General features: G+C 42.2%; 1 protein-coding gene across 1 annotated transcript in view; it reads right to left on the bottom strand.

The window, feature by feature from the left end:
• Positions 1-10,000, bottom strand: part of LOC134437255 (protein phosphatase 3 catalytic subunit alpha) — a 145,277-nt gene that overhangs the window by 32,928 nt on the left and 102,349 nt on the right. The window lies entirely within an intron of this gene.

Genomic DNA, 10,000 nt, shown 5'->3' with positions numbered 1-10,000 from the left:
CCTCAAAAGACATGACAGTAGGCTACATAACTACCACGTCCTGGCTACAAGTAGGCCTAAGCTAGCCTAAGCTTTAATTTTCAGCAATAGGCTACACACAAGCACAGATATGGATGGATGGATGAATGGATGGATGGATAGATGGATAGATAGATAGATAGATATTTTTCAAACCCTGTTAAAAATGTCATGATTTTTTAAATCATTAGACACTAATAGCCTATGTTTACAGGTGAATTGGGTTTTGTATTTCCCCATTTTTGAGCGCTCTCCCTCTGCATGATGATTGGGTATCTTAGCAAGCGCTATGAACAGACACGAGAGCACAATTTCGTGCGCGCTTCTCCCACCTATCTCTCGTGCTGTCTCAAGGTGCATGAACGATGGCTTGCCGACAGATATTCAGTTTGGAGTCGCTATCAAAAAACTCTCACTGAAGTCCCGAGACACTAGCCTGTCACCTGTTGTTTGGCCAGCTCTCCTCGCGGTTGAAACGGACCATTGTGTTTACAGTGGTATCCGAGGTGAATTGGGTTTTGTATTTCCCCATTTTTTAGCGCTCTCCCTTTGCATGATGATTGTGGTATCTTAGCTAGCACTACGACAGGACAGCACAATTTTGTGCGCTCACTCCCTCGTGCCGTCTCAATGTGCATGAACGATGCCTTGCCGACAGATAGGCAGTTTGGAGTCGCTATCAAATAACTCTCATAGAAGTCCCGACAGTGTCACCTGTTGAATGGCCAGCTCTGCACGCGGCTGAAGCGGACCATTATTATCCGCGCACCCGTCTGCGTTTATGTGATCAGTGGCTGATGTTTCATATATCCTCAAGCCATCTCGTTTTTTCCCCGTGATTGTAACCCTCTCGTCCGTTTCAAAACTCCCCTGGTTGAGAACACAAACTCGCGAGCACACGTGAACTCGGATAGTTTAGCGAAGTCGAACATTTTATTCTGAAACGTCGGGCTGCCTCAGCGAGAGGAAGGGGGAGAAAGATAGTTCAGCGGAGTTGAATGACGCATTGACACGTTTTATTGTGTGATGGGCCAGTTACAGTAGGCCTACTGCAGAATGACTATTAATTGTATGGCCATTAAAACGGGTGTTTAGCATTGGCAATTAATTTTGTTCTACTGATGGCTGGTCGCACCGGTGCGCCTAAAAATATTTTTTAGGCGCACTATGGAAAAAAATGGGCGCATGTGCGACCAAATTGGTCGCACTCTGGAGCCCTGCACACACACACACACACACACACACATACAGAAGATGGTGATGAGCGAAGGGAAGCCTGTCGTCTGGCTCTTCCTGTACATGCGGTACCTACACACACACGCACACACACACACACACACACACGCACACACACACACACACACACACACACACACACACACACACACACACACACACACACACACACACACACACACACACACACACACACACAGAAGATGGTGATGAGCGAAGGGAAGCCTGTCGTCTGGCTCTTCCTGTACATGTGGTACCTACACACACACACACACACACACACACACACACACACACACGGACGCACACACACACACAAACACACACAAACACACGCATGCGTGCGTGCGGGCACACACACAGTGACACATTAACATCGTCGACATTGTCATTGTCATCATCATCATCACCATAACCATCATCAACATCATCATCATTTTGGTACCCATCAATATCATCATAATCACCTCTATCATCAATAGCCTAGAACAGGGGTTCCCAACCTTTTTCAACTTGGGGCCCACTCGAAATTGTCAAAAATGTTCGGGGCCCACCTCTGACCCAATTAAGAACTAGACTGCCTGTGCAGTCGCCTTCGACTGCTTAAGGTATATCCCCGAAACGCGACGCTTCCAGTCCCCAATCATTCCTACCACTCCCGTCCACCTTTTCATGAACGTTTATGATAAATACAAAATATAAAATAAAAATATTTAACATCTATACATAGATCAATGACGTGCATAGGCTTAAAACCAAATGACTATTGTGAAAATGAAGGAAAAAATGGGGCAAATGGTAACACTGTTTTAATGGTTCACTATTACAGTGGATATACCACATTAGGTACAGCGTAATAACCAGTGTAACAATATTTAATACCACGTCATACCAGTGTGACACCATGTACCAATTTTGTACTTATATCATGTAGGCTATTTGTGTGTAAGTGGTATTACATGGTATTGCATATTTGTACACTGGTATTACACTAGTATTACATGGTATTACATATTGTTACACTGGTTATTATACTGTACCTGGTATTGCCTATTTTTACACTGGTATTACACTAGTATTACATGGTATTAAATATTGTTACACTGGTTATTACACTGTAGGCCTACCTGATATGGTAGATTCACTGAAATGGTGAACCATTAAATTAAGGAGTTACCGGGCAAATCAATCCACCCAGTCAGAAGTTATGGGTCAAATAAAAATTCCACCATTTTGAAAGTGTTGACCTCCAAACTCGAATCAGTTCATGAACCTACCCTGCAGCATTCACACACCAAATCTGGTACAAATCCATCCACCCGGTCAGAAGTAATGGGCCAAACAAAAATTCGGCCATCTTGAATTCGGCCATCTTGAAATTGTTGACCTCCAAACTCGAATCAGTTCATGAACCTACCCTAGAACATTCACACACCAAATCTGGGACAAATCCATCCACCCGGTCAGAAGTTATGGACCAAACAAAAATTCGGCCATCTTGAATTCGGCCATCTTGAAAGTGTTAACCTCCAAACTGTAATCAGTTCATGAACCCACCCTAGAGCATTCACACACCAAATCTGGGACAAATCCATCCACCCGGTCAGAAGAAATGGGCCAAACAAAAATTCGGCCATCTTGAATTCGGCCATCTTGAAATTGTTGACCTCCAAACTCGAATCAGTTCATGAACCTACCCTAGAACATTCACACACCAAATCTGGGACAAATCCATCCACCCGGTCAGAAGTTAAGGACCAAACAAAAATTCGGCCATCTTGAATTCGGCCATCTTGAAAGTGTTAACCTCTAAACTGTAATCAGTTCATGAACCCACCCTAGAGCATTCACACACCAAATCTGGGACAAATCCATCCACCCGGTCAGAATTAATGGGCCAAACAAAAATTCGGCCATCTTGAATTCGGCCATCTTAAAATTGTTGACCTCCAAACTCGAATCAGTTCATGAACCTGCCCTAGAGCATTCACACACCAAATCTGGGACAAATCCAAACATCCGTTCAAAAGTTATCGTGTTAACACGAAAGACCTTACACGGCGGCGGCGGCGGCGGCGGACGCAGCGGCGGCGGTGCACGCAAAACCATTACATCCCCGACGCTCCGCGTTTCGGGGATGTAATAAAACTCAAATAAATCAACAGCAACACACACCAAAATATGATTATTATTTTTGGAAAATGATTTCAAGGCCCACTTGTAATACCTTCAGGGCCCACCAGTGGGCCCCGGCCCATAGGTTGGGAACCACTGTCCTACATATCCATAGCAGTATTCTAATCATCCTCATCCTCATCATCATCATCATCATCAACATCACCGTGATCGTCAATATCTTCATCATCATCATCATCATCACCATCGTCAATATCCTCATCATCATCACCATCATCATCCTCAATATCATCATCTTCATCACCTCTATCATCCTGCATATCCATAGCAGCATTCATCATCATCATCATCACCATCGTCAATATCCTCATCATCACCATCATCAATATCCTCCTCCTCATCATCATCATCATCATCATCATCATCATCATCATCATCACTATCGTCAATATCATCATCATCATCACCATCGTCAATATCATCATCATCATCACCATCGTCAATATCCTCATCTTCATCCCCTCTATCATCCTCCGTATCCATAGCAGCATTCATCATCATCATCATCATCATCACCATCGTCAATATCCTCATCATCACCATCATCAATATCCTCCTCCTCCTCATCATCATCATCATCATCATCATCACCATTGTCAATATCATCATCATCATCACCATCGTCAATATCATCATCATCGTCATCATCATCATCATCATCATCATCACCATTGTCAATATCATCATCATCATCACCATCGTCAATATCATCATCATCGTCATCATCATCATCACCATCGTCAATATCCTCATCATCGTCAATATCCTCCTCCTCGTCATCACCATCGTCAATATCCTCATCATCATCATCATCATCATCATCACCATCGTCAAAATCCTCCTCCTCATCATCATCATCATCATCGTCAATATCATCATCATCATCGTCAATATCATCATCATCATCATCATCGTCATCATCAATATCATTCATCTTCATCACCTCTATCATCCTGCATATCCATAGCATCATTCATCATCATCATCATCACCATCGTCAATATCCTCATCATCACCATCATCAATATCCTCCTCCTCATCATCATCATCATCATCATCATCATCACTATCGTCAATATCCTCATCATCACCATCGTCAATATCCTCCTCATCATCATCACCATCGTCAATATCATCATCATCATCACCTGTATAATCCTACGTATCCATAGCAGCATTCATCATCATCATCATCATCACCATCGTCAATATCCTCATCATCACCATCATCAATATCCTCCTCCTCCTCATCATCATCATCATCATCAATATCATCATCATCATCATCACCATCGCCATTATCCTCATCATCATCATCATCACCATCGTCAATATCCTCATCATCATCATCATCATCATCACCATCGTCAATATCCTCATCATCATCATCATCATCATCATCACCATCGTCAATATCCTCCTCCTCCTCATCATCATCATCATCATCATCACCATCATCATCACCATCGTCAATATCATCATCATCATCACCTCTATCATCCTGCATATCCATAGCAGCATTCATCATCATCATTACCATCGTCAATATCCTCATCATCACCATCACCATCATCCTCCTCCTCCTCCTCCTCCTCCTCCTCATCATCATCATCATCATCACCATCGTCAATATCATCATCATCATCACCTCTATCCTCCTGCGTATCCATAGCAACATTCTTCATCATCAGTATATCTGCAGCTGCCTCCCCATCACTTCTGCTCTCATGTAACTATGACAACACACCTCAGCCAGCAGGCGTAGCAGTTAGACATCTCAACAAATATTTAACATCCATGACTATGCTACACAGAGTACATGTTGTATTTTCCTTGCTTGCACTCCCTCTATTTCATTTCCAAGCAAGCATGCAATTGGGCAAGGGGTAATACATATACTAAATACAGAATTCAACTTGTTAAGGATGTCCTGCCAAAATTGCTTAACAGCAGGACAATTCCACAACATGTGAGTCAAAGTCCCTACCGAGCCACAACCATGCCAGCACTTATTGGACACAGAAGGATCAATTTTTATTCAATGTTTCTGGGGTAATGTAAGCTCTGTGAATTGTTTTTAACTGGATCAATTTCTATCTGACACACTTTGAACTAGTTGTGCTATTTCTAAGAGCTGCATTCCATTGTGACTCGGAGATGGGCAATCCCATTTCACGTTCCCAGTGACCTTCTACTGGTAAATTTACACATGGTTTCGCTGAAGACAGTATATATATCATTGACACAGTGCCTTTTCCTTTTATGGCTGTAATTAGCTTGTTCTCCAGGTCACACTCCAATCACACTCTTAAGTGAGGCATAAACAAGTAGCTACCCTACAATCGCCTCCAAAAGAGTTGTCGACTATCCATCTGTTTGGAATAACAGCTAATAACCTGACTTTCAATTAATCACTTGGCTTCAGAAGTCACTCATATAAAAGCTACAACCCTCCCGAATGAAAATGTATGTACAAAAATAAAATTTCATGCACCAACGAAAGATTGACTCTTTATTGAACACAGACAGGGCAGATTTTCACAAGATAAAAGTTTTGTCGCCTATCGAACATAATGTGAAAATGAGCAGTTAAGTCACTTCAAAACACTTCCAATACGCAGATCGGGTGTCATACTTAATCACTGAATCACTCTCACCTCTCCAGAAAATCAACTTTGGCCTTAGGTGTATGTTTAGGGTCATTGTAGTCATGGAAAGCAACACAATGAAAATCAATGGAGTTCAATGAGAGATGGTGACATATTCGCTATTCGTAGAGCAATACATGTTTAACTTCATGATTTAATCAATGATAAAAGCCCTCAAACACCTGCAGCATGCATGCAGCTCCTCATAAGAGCTGTATCTGTACCATGACCACAAGTCACGAGCAGTGTGGGAGTCACCTAAGATGGCAAACATTTCTCTCTCTTTTTTTCCCAGCATATTATCCAAAGTAAAATACAGTTCAAAAGTATAAAAGTCCAAAAACCGCTAGACCATGAAGTGTGTTTGGAAAAACAATATTTGAGATGAAAAGCCATCAACAAAAAATGTTACGTTTAGTTTATTCTGTTTATTTCATGTGCAAAGTACATTAGTTGCATGAGCAATGAGATGACCTGCTTACTAGCTAATCTCCATCTGCAGTCCCTGGGCAGGTGAAAAACACACTTTTAGTAGAGAAAGTGCGCTCAACTCCGAAAAGTTTCTTACAAGGTCTTTGGGTGCGAGCAAACAGCAAAGTTCATGTATAGTAAAAAAGCCGCACTCCCGGATCAGTTTCTTGCAGTTTTAATCAGAATACTTGGCTATTATGACACACTGCCCTGCTCTCTGATTGGGCAGAGAAACTGTTAAGGTCGGAATGCTTGGCCATTATGACACAGGGCCCATGATCTTGGCCGTTATGAGTCATCCTCGCCAGACTGTCTTTCAGATCGAAACGATTGTGTAGAACTAAAGGCAGTATGGGAGTTCCCAGGCTACCAGTGCCCAGATGCTTAAATACAAACCCAACTACCAACTTAGTAACCTGAAACACCACTAAAATAAAAGCGAAATACACATAATCCAGTACATTTCTGCTGTCTAATACGATGCAGTATTAGAACAAAAATACACACGATGAATAGCTCTACAAAATTACTGTGTGTGTGTGTAAGTGAATCTCTTTGTGTGTGTGTCTGCTTTGTCTGCTTGTAGAAGATCTATGGATGTGTCAGTACCTGAGTGTGCCTATGCACTGAGTGTGTGTGTGTGTGTGTGTGTGTGTGTGTGTGTGTGTGTGTGTGTGTGTGTGTGTGTGTGTGTGTGTGTGTGTGTGTGTGTGTGTGTGTGTGTGTGTCAGTGCGTGTGTTTGTGTGTGTGTATATCTATGCAGCCCCGCCGACAGGGGGGGACTAAAGGGCTTTTTGTCCCGGGCCCTGGGAATTCTGGAATAGAGGGGGGCCCATAACTGGGCCCCCATGACGTTGGGCTCAATTATGATACGTTCACTTCAAAATGTGTTGTTTTTTAGGGTAGAAAAGTGCTTTATTTGTATTCATACTTATAGATGTTTGTCTTCATTGCCCTTGAAAAAACGGCCAATAACCCCCTATCACCCCTATTCCAAAATGGATTGGTCTTTCTAGAAAAAAAGACGACAGCATTCGATATGTGGTCAGAGTGCGCGAGCCAGTTAGTAAACATGCACAAGTCAGGAGCGCAGAAAAAGAAGGGAAAACGAAAAAGAGAGGAAGAAGCCAAAAGGCTGAGGGGTTCTCTGGCTAAATATTTCAGGAAAGACTGGAATGATGTAGCAGGCACCAGTAAAAGCAGCTGTGCAGCAGATCCAGGTAAGACACGGCAAACTTTTTCCAGCCCCGTCGTCAAGTAGCCTAACATTGGCACAGGAGGCCGTGAGCAAGTCACACGGGATTCAGTATCAGAGAGACAGGGGGTATCGAATAATTTGATTACCACAACGGCTTAATAACAATGTGTTTCATGCGCCTATGTAATTGAATCTATGAATATGCGCATTACTCTGCAATTATGTGTCCAAATCAAAAGTTTCAGGCAGGCACGCGCACGCCAATCAAGAAGAATTGATATGAGAATCATCCCCGGTCAGCTGAATTACAGCCAGTGTAACTCGACTCTGGTTTAAACTTATTTGGTTTAAAATAAGCCAGTGGCATGTCAACGTGTGAAATTGACATTTAGATAGCCTAGAATTGAATGTAACGAATGGGTTATAACGGTGTCGTTTTGGGGTAACCTGTAACTTTCGGTTCTGATTGCGGTGAACTTGACACTCGCAAGATGAATGTGCTCCGCCTTGTTCCCCTCTCTGGAAGTTCAGCGGACATACACGCGTCCTTGACATGATTCCCCTTGGTCAAGTGAAAATGGTCGATGTGATGAAAAATGTGCTATTCATGAGCTTAAGTAATACAATAGCGTGGATTTTATTGTGATAGCATTTTGAAAACCATAACTCCACTCAGTCCATATCCGTAAGGTTGTAAATAAGTTTTTGTTTATCCGTTATAAATGAGCTTGTCATCCCGACGTGGTGTGTTTTGGAGCTGCACAAGAGAATTACGTGGTTGTGGTTGGGCGTTTGACTATTTTGTGTAGGGACCGTCAGGGATGAGGGGGTGGGGGGCTTTTTTGGTGTTGGGAGGGGGGGCCCATTGAGAAAATTTTGTCCCGGGCCCAGCCAAACCTGTCAGCGGCCCTGTATCTATGTGTGTGTGTGAGTGATTCTCTAATTCGCCTACACTTTTAAGTCAGTGGATTTTATTTGGCAATTCCACTAACTATGAACTGCATCCAATGATGTTTTGGACATTAGAAAACATTTATCTTTCATATAATACAGAAAGTGTAGACATAGCATTATTTCCCTCAGCAAGAATGAATATTTAATACTGGTTTTGGGCGTTTTCATGCCGTCCTGTTTTCCAAATGTCAGATTCAGTCTTCATATTAGCATGTAAAGAAACTTGTTTTGCCCAAGACGATTGCAAATGTTGATTCACAGTAATCATCACAATATCACAAAACTGTCAGAAAGACCACTGTCCTTTCCATTATACATGAAATTTGCCATTTTGTGTGTGTCCACGAAAACTGTGTTAACCGTGTCACGGTCTGAAACCTCCTCCATAAATCAGTAATGGTTTGGTCTTAGGCCATACGAATAACATCACGTGATGTCATAACCTCTTTGGCAGGATACGGGAAGACTTTTTGGTAAATTTTAAGCTCCATCCTTCCATAATTTAATCCATTCTTTTTCATGTTCTCATAGCGGGAAAATTGCCTGTCAACGGTGTTATCAACACATTCATAAGAATCTGCATTAGAAATCACATGTAGAAAAACACAGATAAAGCATACAGATACATGAATTGATTAAGGTGTTGTGGTGGAACTTCTGAGGTCCTCAGTTAGCACAACACCATAAAAATGGCTGAGATGTCAACGGTGTTACCGTCAATGGTGTTACAATTAAGTATGACAGTCAGGGTTGCCAGATGAGGCTGATGATTTCCAGCCCAAAAAATGATCAAAATCCGCCCAAAAAACACGCCCAATTCTATTGATTTATATGGCAGTGGGAAGGTTTTTCTGATAGATGCCATTTTTACCCGCACACGGCCATTCTAAGCAGCCCAATTGGGCGGGAACCAGCCCAATCTGGCAACACTGATGACAGTTGAGGAGGAGTATGTTTTTGCCAATTTATATCCATATTGACAGACAAACAAACAAAATAATTTGTGTTCTAGGGAGATGGGTTTGTCTGCTCTGTTTTTTCTCCTAAAAAAGTGCCGACTTGTTCCCCTACACTGTTGACCGTAACACAGTTGAGTAACACGGTTGACTGTTTTGAAAGTGTTTTTGCGCTATTGATCCCCTATGTGTTGGAAAAATCCTATGAACATACACTAGGGATTATCTCTGGAGAAGGAAGTCTTGTGTAAGGAGGGTGACTATATTCAAATCAGACGTTACAGGGATTTATGATGAAAAATGTGTCAGTCTGTATCACAGT

Source organism: Engraulis encrasicolus, chromosome 21, assembly GCF_034702125.1.
Source record: "Engraulis encrasicolus isolate BLACKSEA-1 chromosome 21, IST_EnEncr_1.0, whole genome shotgun sequence".
Classification (NCBI taxonomy): domain Eukaryota; kingdom Metazoa; phylum Chordata; class Actinopteri; order Clupeiformes; family Engraulidae; genus Engraulis; species Engraulis encrasicolus.
Note: the sequence above shows the minus strand (reverse complement) of the source record. Positions and strands in the feature narration are given on the sequence as shown.